Raw genomic sequence first — 22,171 nt, 5'->3', positions numbered from 1 at the left:
GATCTGCTTCGAGAGCAACTGCCCGGTGTTGAGTCTGCGATCTGCTGTAAAAGGAACTGGCTGCTTTGTCGGTCTGGGAACGGCTTTGTGAGCCTGCGATCGGCTTCGTGAAAAGGCCCGCCCCGAAAGGCAAGAGGAACTGCATGAGGGGAGTCGGCGATCGACTTTATGAGGAGGTCATCGACAGGTTCATCCAGAGTCCAGTCACGGAGCCTCGGACTGTCCTTACTCACAGCATGGCTCGACACGTCTTGTGATCCCATCGATCCGCCTGCGGAGCCCAACACCCTGATTTGGCCTAGTCTGGTGAAGAGGCCAGGCCTGGATTCGCATACTGGACCTTGGAGAAACCAGCTGGAACCCACCATAGAACTGACTGTCTTGTGCAGTCGACCTTACAAGGGCTGAATGCGCCGAGTCTGGTGCGTGAGCGGTGCGACAAAAGGACGACGCCGCCATCTTGCCATGCGGCGTACTCGAGCTTAGGCGCTCGAATCCTTAGGCTTCGGCACTTAGGCGCTACCCTGGATATGCTGCTTCTGCTCTCCCATCAAAGGATGGAGGTCCTCAATGCCAGACAGGAAATCCGAGCCGTATCCCTGGACATATCACGTGCTTTTGACACAGTCTGACACCCTGCACTACTCACCAAACTCTCTTCCCATGGTATCCAAGGCCATCTCCACTCATGGCTCGCAGACTTCCTCTCCTGTCGCAGTCAACGTGTGGCCCTAAATGGAGTTCTTTCATCCCCTCTTCCTGTCCAGGCTGGAGTTCCTCAAGGTAGCGTTCTGGGCCCTTTCTTTTTCTGGTTTTCATCAATGATCTCTACAACTCTCTGGGAAATCCTCTATATCTCTTTGCTGATGACTCCACCCTCTGCCGTACCATCTGTCATCCCTCAGACTGGCAAGCAGCAGCTTCTTCGCTCACTGCAGATCTGGATAAAATCACAAACTGGTCCAACACGTGGAACATGTCTTTCAATCCAGACAAATCTCACACTCTCACTATGTCTCTTTGAAAGGACCGTTTAGAAACCCCCTCTCCCCATCCACTTTCTCAACAATCCTCTGAAAGAAGTCTTTTCGTTCAAGCTTCTGGGTCTCACTATCTGCCATGACCTTTCCTGGGAGAGTCACATTTCCAACCTCGCCTCCAAAGCCAGTCGCCGACTGGGAATCCTCCGTCGTGCAAAGTCCTTCCTCGGCCCTCTTGAGCTCCTGACCACTTACAAAGCTTTTGGCCGTAGCCTGATGGAGTACTGCTCTCCCCTCTGGGCTGGTGCTCCTGCCTCCCACCTTTCTCGGCTTCACTCTGTCGAAACCAGGGCATTTAGGATCATCGGCATCTCCCGCAATGAAGCTGAGTCTTTGGGCCTCTCACTCAATCACCGCAGGTTGGTCGGTGGTCTTTCTGTCTTCTACCCTCTCTTCTCCAGCCTTGCCCCCCCCTGCTCTCTCTGCGATTTTTCCCCACTACATTTCCACAGAGCACTCAAGGTCCGCCAACAACCCCCTTCTGGTAAAACTACCAAAATCACGAATCACTGCTCACCTTCACTCTTTCATTCCTATTTTTTCCCGCCTTTGGAATAAACTCCCTCACTCTATTCTTTCCCATTCTTCCCTCCAGGCTTTCAAAACAGCTATTCACCTCCACCTCTTATCATCCCCCATCCAAATCCTCGACCTTTTCTACCCCCGATAATCAACCCAAGCCCACTTCCTTCAATTTCCCTGCTTTCCTTCCTGAAAGTCCCTGTAATGTCCATCTTCTCTTCCCCATGTTCCCCGTCCCATCCCTTTCCCTTCCACAGATCTCCTAATGTGTCTGTTCCCCACTGTTTTGTCCCTCCCACTCCCGCCCCTCTTGTCTCATGCCCCCTTGCTGTGCGTTGTGTTTTAGCTCTCATACGAGCCTTGACAAGGTATACAAAAAAAAAAAAAATCCGTTGACATCGGCTTCTCACAAGCCGCATTCGTGCCTTTGACACTTTCCCCTCGTCCATTAGGCATCACCAAGTACTCTGTGACTTGTCTGCATGTTGTGTGCATGTCGTCCAGGCCTCAGGTTTATCTCACTTGGGTTCCCTTCGAAACCCGTATCCGTAGTTCCCTAGTTAAGAGCGGGTTATAGATGAAAGATAACGTTCGTGAATGCTTTGCTTGTGTTGTGTTTCCCCAATGTGTCCCCAATAAATCTGGCTGATTCATATGAAAGTTTCCGTTTTGAATCTATTCGTGCCACGCGAAGGAACAATCCGCTCGATTCATATATAAAACCAAACGGGTTACGGACTGGCAGACTTCGCTCGGTCTCTGACAAATCCAGTCTGTAGCCGGGGTCTATTTTCCCAATTGGTACGGCCCAGGTGTACGTTGGTATCGTGATCCGAGGCACATGACCCGAGGCCTGTGCCAAACCAGCCGGCATTATAACCGCTGAGACGGCGGTGCTGTTAAGCGACGCTGAATCCATAATAATATGATGCCGCAAACAGACAAATGATGAATTGCACGGCTTGCTTGTTGAAGTGATGAGAAACCACGAGTTTATGAATATCATCATCGTAGGTTCCGACGTCACAGAGGTGTTCTTCAAAGCGGTCTCCAAGCCGTCGTCCGGTCTCGCCGGTGTAAAGTTTATTCCAGGTGAATGTTTCTCATCCACCACCTGGAACATTCAAATGGCTGAACTTTCATTACAATACCTGCGACTTCAATAACCCCACGACATCAATATCAGGACCAACGCCCACAATCATTATCAAGGAACATTACCTCCGTCAGCAAAGGTGGAAGGGAGGCTTTGTTTACACACCTGTTTGTCCGTCTGAGAGCACGGTATCTCAAAAGGTTGTGGACAGATTCGGACGAAACTTGGTGCACAGGTTGGGTGTGCGACGAGGACGAATCGATCCGATTTTGCTTCAGGACCGAATCCAGATCCAGCCTATCAGCGGAATCTGAAACGTAAAGTAAAACGTAATTAACCGCCGCCATCTTCGAAGATCGATGGAGGTTACTGTTTTCACCCCTTTCTGTTTGTTTGTTTGTTTGTTTGTTTGTGAACAGCATTACGGAAAAACTCCTCGACGGATTTCGACGAAACTTGGTGGGGGGGGGGTTAGGTATGGTCCAAGGATCATGCCATTAAATTTTGGACTTGGTCACCCCCCCCCAAAAATTGTTTGAGAAATGTTTTTTTTGCATTTCTACATGTTTTAAGTGATTTCCAACCTCCCCCCCCCCCGAAAAAAAATTTGTTCGAGAAAAAAAAAATTTTTGCAACTTTTTTTTCAACAAAATTTCGATTTCTTTTTTTTGCATTTCTTCATGTTTGACGTGATTTCCAATCCCCCACCCCCACCAAAAAAAAAATATTGGAGAAAAGAACTATAACTCTGTCAGCACTGTTGACATCATATTTAATGAATAAGATATCAGGTTCACTTGAGTGACCCAGCAGTATTGGCGGCGGAGGTTTTGCACTCTCCCGAGTGCCCCCCCCCCCTCTCGTTCATATCTGTGGTACGAGATCCAGAATTTACCTCACACCAGTTGAGGTATTTTATTTCCTATAATTGGTTTGACTTCGTTCGCCGCTCACGCACATCCGAAAATTTTGTCGAGAACGGCGATGACATGGTTATTATTTTTCCCCACAGTTGATAACTTTTTATTCGAGTTTCATTCACTCTGGGAGTGTGAAAAGGGAAGTACAGTAACCATCAAGCACTTTCTATCATTATCATAGTGAAATAAACACGTTCCTTGTGTAAAATCTCTCACTATTAACTTGATGACCGCAGATCCCTTCACTCAAAAAAAAGCGAAATCGCATCCATTACCTCTCTTGGTGATCCACTGTGTGACGCGCGCAAATATTTCTGGTAACGGAGAGGAAGGAGTTCCATTTCCTTGTTGTACGTTCCGAACGTGATGACGTGAGCTCGTACGTTCCGAACGTGATGACGTAAGCTTGTACGTTATGACGTGAGCTCGTACGTTCCGAACGTGATGACGTGAGCTCGTACGTTCCGAACGTGATGACGTAAGCTCGTACGTATAGCGCAAGCGCGCTCAATACAGCGCGGAATGGATGCGACCTCATCACTCCACCCTTTGATGTGATAACGTTCATCTGAAAGCTATTCTGTCCCTTTCATAATAACAGTTTAAAACACTTTGCTCGTCCTTGATCATTATTTATTCATGGTAGAAGTATTAATATAATGGAAGAGGGGATGAAAGAACTCCATTAAGGGCCACACGTTGACTGCGACAGGAGAGGAAGTCTGCGAGCCATGAGTGGAGATGGCCTTGAATACCATGGGAAGAGAGTTTGGTGAGTAGGGCAGGGTGCCAGACTGTGTCAAAAACACGTGATATGTCCAGGGATACGGCTCGGATTTCCTGTCTGGCATTGAGGACCTCCATCCATTGATGGGAGAGCAGAAGCAGCATATCTAGGGTAGAGTGACCTGGTCTGAAACCAAATTGATGATCGGAAATCAGGTTATTGGAGAAGAGGAAGGATTTCATGTCTGAAGCGATGATGGATTCCATAACCTTGCTGATGATTGGGAGAAGGCTGATTGGTCTGTAGTTACAGGGATCTGTTTTTGCACCTTTTTTGTTTGCTGATTTCCAAGCAGATGGCAGATGACCTTGAGCAAATGAGAGGGTGAATAGAACAGAGAGAGGGTGAGCAAGAGCAGAAGAGCAAGTTTTTAGGACACGAGGGCTGATGCCGTCTGGACCGGTTGCAGAATCTGAATCGAGGTTTTGACAGCAAGCTCTCCACCTTGTGAGGAGAAAAGGACAGAGAGTCCAGGGACAGTTGGGTGCGACTGGGTCAGGTGGGTAGAGAAAGTGATGGGTTTGGGACACAAGATTTAGCTGCAAACATCAAGTTTCGGCATTCAGCTTTTTCACGCGGTATCAGCAGTGCGGCCATTTGAGAAAAGGGAGGGGATGGAGGGGGAACATACACCAGAAACAGATTTGATTAGATGCCACCAGGATTTTGAGGAGGGAGAGAGGTTTGAGAGTTCAGACTTGAAATGAGAAAGATGTTGTTTTCTGGCTCTCCTGAGGGTAGATACACACTTGTTCCGAGCTTTATGGAAGGAACTGAGATTGCCCTCAGTTGGGTTTGCTTTCCATGAGGCAAAGGCAAGTTGTTTCAGGACAACTGCCTCACCTCAAGCTTCAGTGAACCAAGGAAGGGTAGGACAACTGAAGATGAGAGGGGATAAATCTGTGCATGAGGGAGAGCAAGTTTCTTTGAAAGAATTCCCAGGATGAGTTGATGTTGGAGAAAGTAGCGAGAGGAGACCAGTCTATAAGTTCGATGGCTGCTTGCAGACCCTGCCAAGTCGGCTTGAGTGAAATGCCAGACTCGACGGCGGTGAGGGAGTTCTCTGATAACAGCCAGAGAGATGCCCACTTTGACAAGGACGTGGTCAGAAGAACTGATTGGAGCAGAGAAGAGCAGCAGATATTGTCAGGGAAATTTGTCAAAATCAGATCCAGAAGAGATGGAGTACCATTGGTTGAGATCCGGGTCGGGAAGTTGACCGATTGAGTCAGTCCCAATGAGTCGCAGAAAGCTTTTGCTGAGGTGCCATGACAGGTGAGAGAGGTACCCACACCTAGCCAACTAGCATGATGACAATTGAAGTCACCACATAAGAGGAAGAGAGAGTTTGGATGAGAAGACAGAAGATGGTCCATGTTTTCAGATAGTGAGGTGTCGATAGAGTCATCACTGTTAGGTGGACGGTACATTACACATATAAACATGAGGTGGGAGTGGAGGGGAAGCCGTAGCCAGAGTTATTCCTGGGGGTTTGGGGGAGTGAGAGCAGTGCATGGAGATTGAGGAATAGAGTCTTTGATGAAGAGAGCAACTCCTCCACCAGGACGAGGCTCAGGTCTGTCATACCGGAGGAGGGAGTAACCGGGGAGAGATACTTGGGAGTCAGACACGTCTTGGGAGAGGAAAGTTTCTGTTAGGCAGATTATGTTTGGTTTGTCAGTGGCAGCCTGAATGAAAAGATATGAAAGGTTTGAGCGAAGGCCCTGGATATTTGAGGTCCACACTTTTAATGAAGAGGTAGGGGAGGAGGCTTTGTGTGCAGGGGGTGGAGGGGGAGGGGGAGGGTAGGACAAGGGACGAGGGGGGGTAAGGAGGGTTTTGAGTGAGTGTGGGGGATTGCAGAATAGCTAGGGGAGGGGCCGGATGAAGAGGAGAAAAGGCTCTGTGGTGCTGGGGGAGAGGGGGGGACAAGAGAGGGGGGAGAAGGCTGTTGAGGATTTGAGCAGGTGGAGTGAAGAGATGGAGGTGAGAGGGCAGTGGAAGGAGGCAGCTTTGTGCATGAGAGGGGGGGGAACTTTGAGAAGGATGAGTGAGGGGGATGAATGGTGGGAGAAAGGTGAGGGGGGGAGTTTTTGACAGAGGTGAGAGGGAGGCTTGGAGGGAGAAGAGTGGGATGGTTGCTTTGAGAGCGAGGGGTGAGTTGGCACTGAAGTTGGAAAAAAGGAATGGTTGATGGAAAGCGAACATTCATAGCAAACTGGGGTTTTAAAAAGTTTTAGGTCAGAGATGCGATTTAACACAATTCTTGATGGATGCAATAAAGGCGAATTAGGAAAAATGGAGAGAAGAAACACTGTTGCAGTTCGATTTTTTAGGCAAGGTATGAAGGAGAGGTCGAACTGAGAGCAGTCTGTTTAAATAGCAGAAGAGTAGTGCATTATGATACAGTAAAGAGTACCACACGTGTGAAAGAGGAAGATGGAGCATTATAAGAGATCATTATTGTTATTATTATTATTAATGTTTGAGAGAGTTTTCAACATATTAGGTCATGGAAGTGTTGTCGAAAAAAATCGAGGAAGAAGAGGAGGATGAAGAAGAGGAGATGAAGATGAAGAAGAAGAAGAAGAAGAAGAAGAAGAAGAAGACTGGAGACTCGTGAGTGTGCAAGTAAAAAGGTAGCGGTTTTTAAAAAAAAATTTGATTTAAGATAAGAAATAGAGTGATTAGTTGGGAGGGATGGGGGACGTTAGGAAAGTGGGGAAAATAGAAATTGAAGGTAATGGGGAGAAAAACAAGTAAACACGATCGTACACTGAGGGAAACCAGTAGGCCTCAAGCCTCCACGGTCGGCCTCAAGCACCCGGTAAGAAAAGGTCGACAAAATCTCACAAAATAGCATAATTTTTGAAACAAAACCGAACTTGGAACACAGAATAACATGTAGGTGAGAAAATAAACAGTTAAAATGGGGCAGATAACGACCGGAAACTTAACTTTGAGATCGTCAGCAGAGAGCCCCAAAGGAGACCTGTCGACGCTCCAAACCCGGAACCGGAAGTCCTGATTAAAACATTAACTCACACCTCTCATCCATGTCAGCTTCCGCCATGGTTGTATCAGGACGAGCTGATTCGCCACACAGTCACGGATTGTTTAACACCCAAATTTGAGGCTGTTCAAAAGTTACGTAATGCTATCTTTTTAGGGAGGCGCGTATGGGCTTGATCAAACCTTACTCTATTTTTATTCAACACACACGATTAGATTTTTTAGGGTCCCTCATCGTGATTAACACTCGACCAAAATAAAGCCAATGGAAATCTGACACAACAAAGCCTCATGAAAGTGTATTCAATCAACAGAGGCCTACAGGCTGAATGTGTTCAGCCCACCAGAAAACCAAGATGGCGGCCATATAATTTAATCTGGGTGCCGTGGTGAGTGGCGTCAAGGGACCATTGTGTGTATGGTCCAACAGCTGTCTGACCAATGGGTGCACATTTCAAAAATCGAACAACACCAAACAATGTGGAGCTCTTGTTGACCTGCCACACGTGGCAGGTAAGAACATCTTCATTGATCCGAATCCACGGATGTTTATTCGATCCGATACGATCGTGGTTCGAGTTCTGAAAGTTCTCTTGGACCATCAGCACAGTTCTCTGGTTAGAATGATCTCCATTCAGTTTGGGATTCAAACTTTGAATGGTTCGAATTAACTGTTTTGTTCCGATTCACCACCATGTCACACGGGGAGGGTGCCAAAGCTCGGTGATGTCATCAAGCAACAGTGTCAAATATGCAACCCCTATTAACAATTGGATAGATTGAGGAGCATTCTGGGAGAATATCTGAGCACGAGCTGTTACTTTATCCCTATTTTGTTCACCATATTTGGAGTCGAAAATGGCTTTCATTCAGAAGAAATATGATGCATTGTAAACATCTTGTGATTCATTGTCTTGTACCTTAATACCAGTTCCCACATATCATGATTGTGCACTGAATAAATCATTCTTTTGTTGGAGTACCGTATTTTTAAGAGGGGGCAGTGTCATGCACAGCATCACAGGGGGAAGAGTGAGTGTCAAAAAGTTACGTGTCTTTCGTACAACCCCATGGACATCCCACAAAGGAAGGAGCCTCTAACTTTGAAGGATGACAACGTTTTTTCAGAATATAAATCATGCTTTTTCTTCTTCTTCTTTGGTATGGAATACAAGGCTGTGGGATGGCATCATTGGCTGAGGGCACAGCCTTGCCGCTGATGCAGATTAGGGCAGAAATTTGGAATTTGTTCATGGTGCCAGCGATAGCTCACCAACTCTTCACTAAGGACACCGTGGGATCTTTATCGTCCACCAACTAATGCCAGCAGACGGGACGCCAGCTTAACGTCGATCCGAGGGACCGCACACACGTTGATGAATCACCCTGCCTGTGAAACACCGGGATGACAATTTATAGCTGGTTTGGGATTCAAACCCAGTCTGGAAAGCTAAAAGGCGAGTGTGCTTACCTCAAGGCCATCGTGCCAGCAATCATGCTCATAAACCATAAAGATAGCCTGGTGTTGGCTTAGCGGTTAGGGTGGTGGCTTGGGATCCTAGGGTCCTGAGTTCAATCCCTGTCGGCCATTGAATTAACACCAGGGGGTTGACTCAGCCTGTCATCCTTCCGAGGTCGGCAAAATGAGTAATACACTGGTAATAGCCGCACCCCAAACCAATGGTGCAACCAGCAGCCAAAAAGGCAGCACACGATGGGAACCCTGAAGATCTCAGTCTAATCAAACTTAAACTGATGCCACACCTACTGATTTCTTCCAACGCAACGCAACTGATCTTATCGTAGAAAATCGGTTGGTGTGGACGGCTGCTCGTATAAACTCACATCGTGCCAGATCTTAGTTCGTCATATTGGACGAATGTACTCCCGACGAACCACTTAGAGTGAGCAGCATTGCCTCACAACTGCACTTTCAACATAAGCCTGAGGAACCAATCATTGTTCGCCACATTGGTTTTCAATGCGAAAGCTACGATATTCAGTCCATCGGCATCGCTTGATGTATCCTGGTGCACCATAAGCATGGCAACTTTCAACGTTGCATGAATATCCCACGACCGTCCAGTTGTGTCTCACTGGTGTAAATCGGTTGGTGTGGCTGAGCCCTAACATATTCTCATCGAAACATTCTCTCAAGTAGTCGGACACACTGCACAGATGGAGAAAAAGGGTTTAAAGATGCAAGGAGGATAACATAAACAAAGGGGTTCTTCAGGCCTGGTCGAGCCGAGTGAGGTGTACTCGCCGAGATTTTATGGGATAAACAGGGAGCAGTTTCCGCGCACACAATCTGCTGTGAGGTGCCTCTCTGGTCGGTCAGGACAAACCTGCTGTTGGAGTCTCCAGGACCGTGGCACCAGTTCCTCCTTCCTCTGGTTGGGTTGAAAGAACAAGGTGATGCTCCTGTCGTGATTTCTGGTCAGGGCTTCTGTGGAGAGGGTGGGACGTACAGGACAAGCTCCTCACTCACCTGGTTTCCAGCTACAACCGATGTTTCTCTTGCAAAACCCATTTCAAAGCTGGCCTTAAGGCATGACGTCATACATGTACTCTAAATATGCTAAGCAGTATAACCATATAATTAACCCTTTAAAGTCCATTTTCATGACAAAACTGGCAAGAGAGACTGGAGGTGTAGACACAAGCCTCAGAGCTGTCCACCCTAGGTTCAAATCCAGACCCAGCTATAAACTGTCATGCTGGTGTTTTGCATGCAGGGCGAGGCATCACTGCATGCGCTTTCCATTTTAGCTTTTGAGGACATGCAGGTGTCCGATGGACACGAAGCCGGACGACCTGTCAGCATTAGTTGGTGGACGCAGTGACACAAAGATTCCAGTGTTGTTCACGAGGAGTGTGCGAGTTATCACCGGCACCATGAACAAATTACAAATTCCTGTTGAAATCACCTTCAATAGATTACACACCTGTGAACAGTTGTCTTGAAGACCTGGAGGGAGGACTGAGATTGAAAAGACTGTGGAAGTTGATTCCACACGCAGGTGGGGGGGGGGGGAAGGAATATTTTTGGAATTTTCTGCGACATATTGTTATGGATTCAGCGGTGGCGGGCTTCGCAACCGACTCTTGACCCCAGTGTTAAGGATTCGGACGAGTGATGTCAATCACACTCTACTCTTGACAGCCAAATGTTGAAGATTCGGCGTCACTTAACAGCACCGCCGTCTCCGGGGTTATAACGCCGGCTGGTTCGGCACAATTCTCGGGTTACGCGCCTCAGATCACGATACCAAAATACACCTGTGCCTTGCCAGCTGGGGGAATAGCCTCCGGTTACAGACTGGTTTTGTCAGAGACCGAGCGGAGTCTACCAGTCCGTAACCGTTTTGGTTTTATATCCAAATCGAGCGAATTGTTTCTCAGCACGGCACGAACAAACCCGAAGCGGCAACTTCATACGAATCAGCCAGATTTATTGGGGACACATCGGGGAACACAACACAAGCAAAGCATTCAAGACAATGTTATAATTAATCTATAACCCGTTCTTAACTAGGGAGCTACGGATTAAGGGTTTTGAAGGGGACCCTAGCGAGATAAACCTTAGACAACATGCAGACAAAACATGGACAGCATGCAGACAAGACAGAGTACTTGGTGATGCTTCGTGGATGAGAGGAAAAGTGTCAAAGGCCCGAATGCGGCTCGTGACAAGCCGATGTCAACGGATTCGAGCACCCGAATCGAGCACGCCGCGTGGCAAAATGGCGGCGTCGTCCTTCTTTTGTCGCACCGTCCATGCACGCAGCCTCTGCGCGTCCACACCCCGCGAGGTCGACGGCCCAAGACGAAAGATCTATGGTATGCTCCAGCTGGCTTTCCACAAGGTCCGGTATACAAGTCCGGGCCTGGCCTGTTCACCAGGTTAGGCCAAATCGGGGTGTTGGGCTCCGCAGGCGGATCGATGGGACCACAAGACGTGTCGAGATGTGTTGGGCCGTGCTGTGAGCAGGGACAGTCAGAGGCTCCGTCACTAGGCTCCGGATGAACCTGTCGAGGACCTCCTCATAAAGTCGATCGCCGACTCACACAGCAGCCAGGTCCTCTCGAAGCAGATTGCAGCCAAACCCTCAGGTTCAGTTCCTCCTACTGCCGATCGCACACTCGACCTCAGGCAGATCCACCCCTGCCTTTCCGGCGCTCGCTCGCCTCCCAGCCGACGGCAGACAGACCTCATGCAGTCCCTTCCCTGCCTTTCTTTCGGCTCGCTCCTCACGACAGACACAGCCGATCGCAAACAGACACAGCCGTCCCCTGTATGGCCGATCGCGCCACCTCCGTTTCACCGCCGCCTTCCCGGCGCTCCTGCAGTTTCACTTCCTCTTTCTTTTGGGGCGAGCCCCTTTACGAAGCTGACAAACTCCTCCCCCTCCCAGAGCACTGGGCGGAGACTCCTTCGGAGAGGGGAACGAAGAAGAAGAACCTCTCGGTCCACCACCACTGTACGAACATTAAACAGCCTCTTACATCTCCCGACACTCATGTAACGTCCATTTACCGAACAACCTGGCTAAACATGCATTTTATGGGGGATCTGGGCTAATCCTATATTTAATAACACACTAAGGGCCACTTCCGCAACACTACCCCCACCTTTCTCCCGAGGCTCTCCCGAGCCTCCATCTGGGGCAGCACACGGCAATGGCCCTGTCTAACGTGCAGCACAGATCTCCCATTTACTCTAACCCACAACATGGGAAGCACTTAACTCCAAAAACCAAAGTGTCACAGTAAGATAGGCATGTCCCTATCCTCGTGTGTCGGATAACAAATCTAACAAACAAATTCACACTCTATGCACACGACTTAACATTCTAATTATGGATTTGAATGGGAGGGCATTCAATTTTACTTTTAACACTAATATTTGCATAGGAGCAGAACATTCAAAGGTTCAAAGTTCTTTAACGTGTTCGCTCCTTCATGCCCCCTCCCGGCAGTATTGTCCATTCACCCCTGAGGGTTTCCTCACTTCATGGCCTTATTGGCCTCTCACCAGGTGAGTTCAGTCAGCCCAGTGGCCTAATCTCACAAAGAGTTCTTCGGCCCACTGAGCCCACAAAATGGCATGAATCTTTGGCCGCAACGGCCCACAAAATGGCATGAATCTTTGGCCGCAACGGCCCACAAAATGGCATGAATCTTAGGCCGCAACGGCCCACAAAAGCACTTTGGCCTCAATGGCCCACAAAAATGCTTGGGCCCATATGGACTACTCACAAGCAGCAGCAGGCAACAAGCCCTGCATTGGATAGCATGTGACACAGCGATGGTGGCACGGTGATATCGATGGTAAGCAAATACAGTTTGGAGGCGTTCTTGGGGACGCAAGTGGGTGTGAAGACCTCAGACCAGGTGAGATGGAGAGTACCCTTAACCTTCCTTGCCTGACTTGCTTTAGCAGGACTTGTTTTGGTATGGTCTTCCCAATGCGTTCTTTTTTTTTCCTCCCTTTTTTATTAGCAGACAGGATGGTGTGTTTCTTACTCAAACGTTATCTTCGTGGGTGTGTGCTCATGACATACTGGTGGCCTCTGGCACTTAGAGAGGGTGACCCAGCCTAGCCCTTGTTAACAAATTTTCCCATCAACATTACTCGTACCAGATGTCACGCATGAATGGTGCGGAGGAGAGTCCATCGAACCAAACCGTTCACTTTTAGCTCGAACAATGAAACAAACCCTGCTATGGCTAGAATGATCCTAATGACCCATTTTTCCCGACCTGGCACACTGTTCCATTCTATTAAACCTGGGCAAGGCCCTTATTTGTCTTTTTCCATTTGGTGGTGCCAGGCATAACTCGCTGGCTGGGGGGGTGTGACTACGACCAGGCCTCTTTACCTGTTTCCAATCGGGGGTGGAGGACAACCAGTGACCTCGGGGTTCACCTGAGCTTGCTTCTGGCGCTCCGAACTAAGGGGTGGCTCTCTCTAGCCCCCATACTGTGCTCTCTTAGCACCTATACTGTGCTCTCCTGGCACTGAACCTACCATGCTCTCCTGGCACGAAAACCTACCGTGCTCTCCTGGCACCTCTGACAGCCTTCACCTGCCAGGAACCCCCCAAAGCCCTGGTGCCCTATTTCACGACTCACCAACTTCCAATACCATGTCACACTCTCAGCCAGTACCCCCATACCTTGGCCTGCACCTACCCCTCGCAGTCCGCCTGCACAATGGAACAGCAGCCAGAATCCATGTCATATCCTCCAAGTCCCCCGAACCTACACTAACTTGGTTAGGAGACTCCGACCGACAGGGTACATTGTTCGCACTCACTCTCCTCATTTGCACAATCACGCCATTCATCCAAACACTTGTCATTCATTCCACAGTGCCGCACACCCAGTCCACAACACCATCCAACACCTTTCACTTTTATGTGAAAACAAAAACACACCAGTCCCTCAGATCCCACTTGGTCATCAAATTTAACCGATACACTTTTTCATCAAACCCCAATCAATTTGTCACTACGTCCATCGTCCGCTGGCCTCCTCCATACTGCCCTAATCGTTTATTTCCAACAATTTAAACAAAACATCAAAATCTCTTCACCAGCCCCATGGAACCTCGGCATGGTTCCAATCAGGCATTTCAGTCTTTCCTCAAACAAGCAACTCTTGTTCATCCACTGTCTTCAGGTGTGTTTAACGCTCTGCCTGCAATGTCTCCACCACTCTTTTTTCCAATAATCACCCAAATCCACTTGTGCCACTCATCCCTTCTATCATCTCTCAATTTGCAATCACTCTCGATATAATTTTCAATCAAAATTTCTTACATCCCAATATGGCCTGCTTCTTTGGCTCATTGGAAGGAGAGTGAGGGAACGAATCCCTCATTACCCATTACATGAACCCACCGCCTTTCCGCCATGGCTCAAAGGGGTCACGACTCAATTGGGGTTGTGGTCCACCCCCTCCTTTTCTCCAGGGTTCGCGGAAGTCAGGTAAACCCCAATCGGAGGAGCGGCCTCGCCCTCTTCTCCATAACTCCCTGAAGACAGATAAACCCCACTCAGCTAGCCAAACCCCTCGTGTCCTCAGAGAGGTTTGAAGACCAAGTGACACATGTCAGTGCCACCCGCTACTCATCTGCACTCCACAACAAAGTTCCTGTGAGGCCGATAGAGAAATTAAAATCCAATTTCTAAAGCTTGCTCCTGGATGCAGCACCTCCAACTCTGCAAGAACCCATGCGGAGCTGTCCATTATGGTTTTTGTCCCCTGTGTCAAGTTCTGTCCTGGTGGAATTTCTATTTCCCCTTGCACCTCTAACCTATTTCCTATGTCACCACTCATTCCACGCTCAGGACTCTCACACACAGCAGGCTCCACCCATTCCAAGGTTAGGTGTTCACATTCCACACCTTCAACCTTGCCTGCACACTGACCAACCGCCTCACACTCCAGGGTTACATTCCCGAACGCCACGTGAGTACCCACACATGTTTCGACCTTGGCAGCACATACTGGTGCTGTAGTCTGGAGTGTGGGCTCTCAGCAATCATTCAGAGGCATTCCACAAACACATTCAGGGGTCACGCATACATGCACCCCAGCGGACTGAGTCTCTTCATGAACATAAAATTCAATTTCTACCTTAAGCTCATCGTCCGCACCATGTATGCATGTGCCCTCATACCTGCTTCGCTCCAGTCACCTCGGTCCGGTCGCTTCTCTCCAGCAGGTTTCTCATCATCGGTTCGCCACACTCCTCCGGGGCTGTCAGCTCCACATGCTGGACCTGCTCAAAATGTGTTTCATTCGTCAACAACCCCATATGCTCCCTCAATGTCTTCATCACCAGGGTTTGCTCTAATTGTGGTTTCATCGGACGAGTGATGTCAATCAAGTCCCGCACCACTAACATTCCTCCCTGTGGTGATGCCACACATCCCATATTATTGTGCTGTTCTACTTCCTGACTCCATTTTCCTTTCCAATAGAGTTGTTCTTCCTCTCTGATCCTTTTTAGTTGTTTGTTATCTTTCCGGAGTTTTTCCATCTCCGCGTACTCCAACCTTGCTCTCTCCTTTCGTTGGTCAATTTCAAATTCATTCTTTTTGTTTCCTCTCCCACTGTCTCTCTTGTTCTTCCTTCTCCAATCTTGTCGTTTTCCTCAATTGGTCGATTTCCCTTTCCTGCTTCATTCCTTGTTCTTTCAACATCTCCGCGTACTCCAACCTTGCTCTCTCCTTTAGTTGGTCAATTTCAAATTCATGTTCTTTTTGTTTCCTCTCCCACCGTCTCTCTTGTTCCTCATTCTCCAACCTCGTCGTTTCTCTCAATTGGTTGATTTCCCTTTCCTGCTTCATTCCTTGTTCTTTCACCAACTCCGCGTACTCCAACCTTGCTTTGGCTTCTAACTGTTCGATCTGCACAGTGGTTCCTTAACGTTTCATTCTCCGTTCTCTTTCTTTCCTCTCTTAACATCATCAGCTCGTTTTATAATTCCCTCTTTTTATTTTGGTGTTTCTGTAATTCAGAAGCTTATTCCCACAATTCCTTGCTCATCTCCGCACCTCTTTTGCATGCTTCCTCCCTAATGTCATCCATTCTCTTCCCATATTCCTTGTTAATTTCCAGTTCATGTGCCAGTACATTTCCCCTGGACCTTAATTCCCAAAGCTGTTCGGACTTTTCCAACAATTCTTCCTTCCTTTTCTCCAGATTTTTCTCTCCTTTTTTTTATCTCCTGTTCCAGGCTCTCCCTTATCTGATTGCCTGATCTTACCTCTTCCTTCAGTTGTTTAAATTCCAAATCGTGTTCCCGTTTTTCCTCTTCCAGCTTTGTTTTCCATTCTTCCTCCAAGCTCTTCCTATCCCGGGAGTTACTAATTTGCTCCTCCTCTATTCTTTTGTTCAGTTCGCTCTTCTCATGTTCAAACCTACGGGTAAACCACTCCTCATTACAGGCATACCACTCTACTTTCGTCGTTTCTCCGTGTGGTTCCTCGACTGTGTTGGCCAAGTCCTTTTCCAGCCCCCGAATTCGTTCCTGTGCATCGGCCAATTGTTGTGACTCCCTGTGCACATAATTTCCCTGAACCTCGTCTGCCTGCCACAGTGCCTCGTCCAATTTAATTTGTAACTCTATATGTAATTCTCACCACTCTCCACATGTTCCAAAGGTATCCCCCAATCGTGCATGAAGCTCGTCAATGTATGCGAAGTCGTCCTGCTTCGTTTGCCATGGCGCATGTCGTGTCCACGTGGTTCGAACCGGTCGGCGAGAACGTTTTCTTCGTGCTGTGCGGTTCGTTGCGCTATTTATAGTGACCCTCTCCCGCTTCGCGTCGTGCCGAGGTGGAGCCGCGCCGCCATTTTGCGACTCCATTTTTCTTTATAATTTCGAAGTTGTACACCCAATCCGCTCAAAATAAAATCAAACCTAATTTTGAATTTGCGAGCGCCGTTTATTTTTTTTCTCTCTTCGCGCCTCTCGTAACGAATGTTCGAGGTGTGAATGACACCAGATGTTGTGAATCGGTGTCCTGCAAATTTATGGAGGTGGATGGGTTCACATCTCACACCTGACTACCAGTGTTATAGTTTCGGCGGTGTCGGGGTTCGCACCCGACTCTTGACCCCAGTGTTAAGGATTCGGACGAGTGATGTCGATCACACTCTACTCTTGACAGCCAAATGTTGAAGATTCGGCGTCACTTAACAGCACCGCCGTCTCCGGGGTTATAACGCCAGCTGGTTCGGCACAATTCTCGGGTTACGCGCCTCACATCACGATACCAAAATACACCTGTGCCTTGCCAGCTGGGGGAATAGCCCCCGGTTACAGACTGGTTTTGTCAGAGACCGAGCGGAGTCTACCAGTCCGTAACCGTTTTGGTTTTATATCCAAATCGAGCGAATTGTTTCTCAGCACGGCACGAACAAACCCAAAGCGGCAACTTCATACGAATCAGCCAGATTTATTGGGGACACATCGGGGAACACAACACAACACAAGCAAAGCATGCACGACAATGTTATAATTAATCTATAACCCGTTCTTAACTAGGGAGCTACGGATTACGGGTTTTGAAGGGGACCCTAGCGAGATAAACCTTAGACAACATGCAGACAAGACACGGACAGCATGCAGACAAGACACAGAGTACTTGGTGATGCTTCGTGGACGAGAGGAAAAGTGTCAAAGGCCCGAATGCGGCTCTTGACAAGCCGATGTCAACGGATTCGAGCAACCGGCTCGAGCACTCCGCGTGGCAAAATGGCGGCGGCGTCTTTCTTTTGTCGCACCGCCCACGCACGCAGACTCTGCGCGTCTAGACCCCGTGAGGTCGACGGCCCAAGACGAAAGCTCTATGGTATGCTCCAGCTGGCTTTCCACAAGGTCCAGTATACAAGTCCGGGCCTGGCCTGTTCACCAGGTTAGGCCAAATCGGGGTGTTGGGCTCCGCAGGCGGATCGATGGGACCACAAGACGTGTCGAGACGTGTCGGGCAGTGTCATGAGCAGGGACAGTCAGAGGCTCCGTCACTGGGCTCCGGATGAACCTGTCGAGAACCTCCTCATAAAGTCGATCGCCGGCTCACACAGCAGCCAGGTCCTCTCGAAGCAGATTGCAGCCTAACCCTCAGGTTCAGTTCCTCCTACTGCCGATCGCACACTCGACCTCAGGCAGATCCACCCCTGCCTTTCCGGCGCTCGCTCGCCTCCCAGCCGACGGCAGACAGACAGACCTCTTGCAGTCCCTTCCCTGCCTTTCTTTCGGCTCGCTCCTCACGACAGACACAGCTGATCGCAAACAGACACAGCTGTCCCCTGTACGGCCGATTGCACCACCTCCGTTTCACCGCCGCTCCTGCAGTTTCACTTCCTCTTTCTTTTGGAGCACGCCCCTTTTCGAAGCCGATAAACTCCTCCCCCTCCAAGAGCACTGGGCGGAGACTCCTTCGGAGGGGGGAACGGAGAAGAAGAACCTCTCGGTCCACCACCACTGTACAAACAATAAACAGCCTCTTACACCTCCCGACACACATGTAACGTCCATTTACCGAACAACCTGGCTTAGCATGCATTTAATGGGGGATCTGGGCTAATCCTATATTTAACTTGAGGGGGAGCACTCGGGATAGTGCAAAACCTCCGCCGCCAATACTGCTGGGTCACTCAAGTGAACCTTATATCTTATTCATTAAATATGATGTCAACAGTGCTGAGAGTTATAGTTCTTTTCTCCAACATTTTTTTGGGGGGGGGGGGGGGGGGGATTGTAAATCGCTTAAAACATGTAAAAATGCAAAAAAAAAAAAAAAAATGCAAAAAAAAAAAAAATAATAATAATAACCGAAATTTTGTTGAAAAAAAAGTTGCAAAAATTTTTTTTCTCCAACAATTTTTTTTGGGGGGGTTGGAAATCACTTAAAACATGTAAAATGCAAAAAAAAAAAAAATTCTCAAACAATTTTTTTTGGCGGGGTTGGAAATCACTTAAAATATGTAGAAATGCAAAAAAAAATTTTCTCTAACAATTTTTTTTTGGGGGGGTAACAATTTTTTTGGGGGTTGGAAATCACTTAAAACATGTAGAAATGCAAAAAAAAAACATTTCTCTATTTTTTTTTGGGGGGTAACAATTTTTGGTGGGGGTTGGAAATCACTTAAAACATGTAGAAATGCAAAAAAAACTCTAACAATTTTTTTGGGGGGCAACAATTTTTGGGGGTTGGAAATCACTTAAAACATGAAGAAATGCAAAAAAAATTCTTTTTTTGGGGGGGTAACAATTTTTTTTGGGGGGTGGAAATCACTTAAAACATGTAGAAATGCAAAAAAAAAAATTTTTTTTCTCTATTTTTTTTGGGCGGGGAGTAAAAAAATTGGGGGGTTGGAAATCACTTAAAACATGTAGAAATGCCAAAAAATTCTTTTTTGGGGGGGGTAAAAAATTTGGGGGGTTGGAAATCACTTAAAACATGGAGAAATGCAAAAAAAATTCTCTCTTTTTTGGGGGGAGTGGGTAAAAAAAAATGGGGGGGTTGGAAATCACTAAAAACATGTTGAAATGCAAAAAAAAACAATTTTTGGGGGGCAACAATTTTTGGGGGTTGGAAATCACTTAAAACATGTAGAAATGCAAAAAAAAAATTCTTTTTTGGGGGGGTAACTTTTTTTGGGGGGGTTGGAAATCACTTAAAACATGTAGAAATGCAAAAAAAAAAATTTTTCTCTATTTTTTTTGGGCGGGGGGTAAAAAAATTGGGGGGGTTGGAAATCACTTAAAACATGTAGAAATGCCAAAAAAAATCTTTTTTGGAGGGGGGTAAAAAAAATTGGGGGGGGTTGGAAATAACTTAAAACATGTAGAAATGCAAAAAAAAAAATTTTCTCTATTTTTTTGGGCAGGGGGGTAAAAAAAAATTTGGGGGGGGGTTGGAAATCACTTAAAACATGTAGAAATGCAAATAAAAAAAATTTTTCTCTAAATTTTTTTTTGGGGGGCGGGGACCAAGTCCAAAATTTAATGGCATGATCCTTGGACCATACCTCACCCCCCCCCCCACCAAGTTTCGTCGAAATCCGTCGGAGTTTTTCCGTATTACTGTTCACAAACAAACAAACAAACAAACAGAAAGGGGTGAAAACAGTAACCTCCATCCATCTTCGAAGATGGCGGTGGTTAATAACACACTCAGGGCCATTTCCGCAACAATAGAAACTCAAATTACCTCCATGACCGAAGGTGGTAATGTTTTCACCCTTGTCTGTTTGTGAGCACGATATCTCAAAAAGTTAAGGACGGATTCGGATGAAACTTGGTGGACAGTTTGAGTGTGTGACAAGGACGAATCGATTCAATTTTGGTGAAGATCCGAATCCAGATACTGTACTAGAATTTCCGGATTCAGATCCGACCTATCAGTGGACAACAAAATGTAAACCGCTTAACCTGGAGGAGGTATGTTCTCTCCAGAGTGCTGCTCTAGTTACCCATCGGACACGTTTATTCAAATATGAATAATTATGAGGAAAATAAACTTCCGCATTGAGGAATTTCAAGAAATAAACATTTGCCAATCCCATCACGATAGAGTTCCGGGGTGTTTGAATGAACCCCCTCGCGTGGTAAGAATGCTTTTTCTCACAAGTTGATTCCAAAATGCCATTTTAACAATGGAATCAGATGAGAGGAGAACATTTTCAATCATGTCAATGAAAAGAAAACACCAACGATATTAAAACAGCAACGATTCCGACAGTCTTGGAAGGAAACCAGCAGCTGTGGTGATGTCACGTGACTTCAGGAGTGAGAGTGCCCTGTTGGATAAATTTACATGATGAGGTAAGACATGTAGGGCTTTATCATCAAGGTAAAACACCCCTCAATATGTAACGGTGAGTTTCTGCCACAGAACCATCCTTCACGCCGACAAGCTACTATGTTCGTCATTGGACACGTCAGGAATTTCCCAGAAAAGATAATCCCTGCCCCCCACACACTCTTATTCACGGGGACACCAGAGATCACCCCCATAAAACAACCCTTTAAAAATCAGGGGGACACCAGAGATCACCCATTCAGGGGGACACCAGAGATCACCCCTTCCAGAGATCACCCCCCATAAAACAACCCTTTAAAAATCCACGTACCCCCACCAATAGATCCAAAACCTTATTACCCTCGCCGAAGGAGAGGGTCCATTTGTCCGTCTGTTTGTTTGGCCGCACAGAACTTTGGTGTTTTCCTCCGCAACGCTTGTTGGATCGAGACGAAATGTTCACCATAGGTGTGACGACTCATGTAGAATTTGTAATGATAATTATGATGTCATGCGTCACGTGGTGTGGCAGCTGTGTTGGAAAAATGGAAAAAACTTTGGACCTCTGTATCTCTGAAACCCCAACAAGGAAAAATTTTTTAACTTGCCATGTAGCAAGTACTCCTCATGGGGAATGAGTGATTTTTTTAATGACATCATAATTGCATATGACAAATTGGACTACATCCAATTAGTACAAAAATTTGAGGGTCAGAGGGATAAAATGGTGCACAATTTTTTTTTTGATTACGTCACCGGTCACATGATTCGGCAGCCATATTGTTAAAAAAAAAACAAAAAAAAAAACATTCAAACATCTCTGAAATGATTGAACAAATTGATGCGAAAAACTTCACACATATTGTTGTGGGCCGGGGTTTGGTGGCGATAAACGACCACGAGGTGGAGCAGTGGATTCGTCTCCCACCGAACACCCGGAATTTAGGTCGTGACTCTCAAACAACTCCGAAAGGTCATGGGTCACTTCGAGGACCGTGGTCGCCAATATTTCAACGGCGTGAGGTAGGGTCCATTTGTCTAATTCCAATTTACCTAAGTACTCATGCCGTCCAACTACCGGAGAAACCACACCCTCGGCCGACTTTGTCCGAATCGAGTCGCTATCACCGACTTGGATCTGGCGTAACCGAGCGGAAGTTACCAAAGCCGCGCCGGACCAAATGAACAACTTACGGCACGAACGACTTTACTATTTCTCAATACGCACCTTACTAGGCCAATGAAGGAAAGCACAGAAAATGAGCTGGTACATTTAACAGGGGTTTATTTATAACAATAATCGGGGAGGGAGACACAGAGCAGAGTTATCACGAATAAAAGGCAGGCAATGTACAATGAGCAAAAGCACTTAACAATCCTACTTAAAGGCAGGGCCCACGGACACGCACACACACACAAAAGAAATGGACCCCGTAGGTTTAGTTCGGTGGAGCCGGGCCGAGGTA

General features: G+C 47.3%; 1 protein-coding gene across 11 annotated transcripts in view; it reads right to left on the bottom strand.

Moving 5' to 3' along the window:
• The window catches only part of LOC147033582 (E3 ubiquitin-protein ligase Midline-1-like), a 126,221-nt gene extending 122,272 nt beyond the window's left edge, over positions 1–3,949 (bottom strand). For 4 of the 11 annotated variants that reach the window (XM_085856836.1, XM_085856743.1, XM_085856806.1 and 1 more), the window contains exons 1-2: positions 3,854–3,949; positions 2,824–2,968 (exon numbers count right to left, since the gene is read on the bottom strand). The gene's annotated coding sequence lies outside the window, so the exon portion shown is untranslated. Of the gene's footprint in view, positions 1–2,823; positions 2,969–3,853 lie in introns of those variants that run through there. The other 7 variants (XM_085856815.1, XM_085856846.1, XM_085856750.1 and 4 more) reach the window with 5 other exon arrangements.
• Between the last annotated feature and the right edge of the window lie 18,222 nt (positions 3,950–22,171).

The sequence above is a fragment of the Eptatretus burgeri genome, chromosome 2, assembly GCF_056783735.1.
Source record: "Eptatretus burgeri isolate ZD-2024b chromosome 2, Ebu_testis_v1, whole genome shotgun sequence".
NCBI lineage: Eukaryota > Metazoa > Chordata > Myxini > Myxiniformes > Myxinidae > Eptatretus > Eptatretus burgeri.
This window is presented reverse-complemented; position numbering and strand designations above follow the sequence as displayed.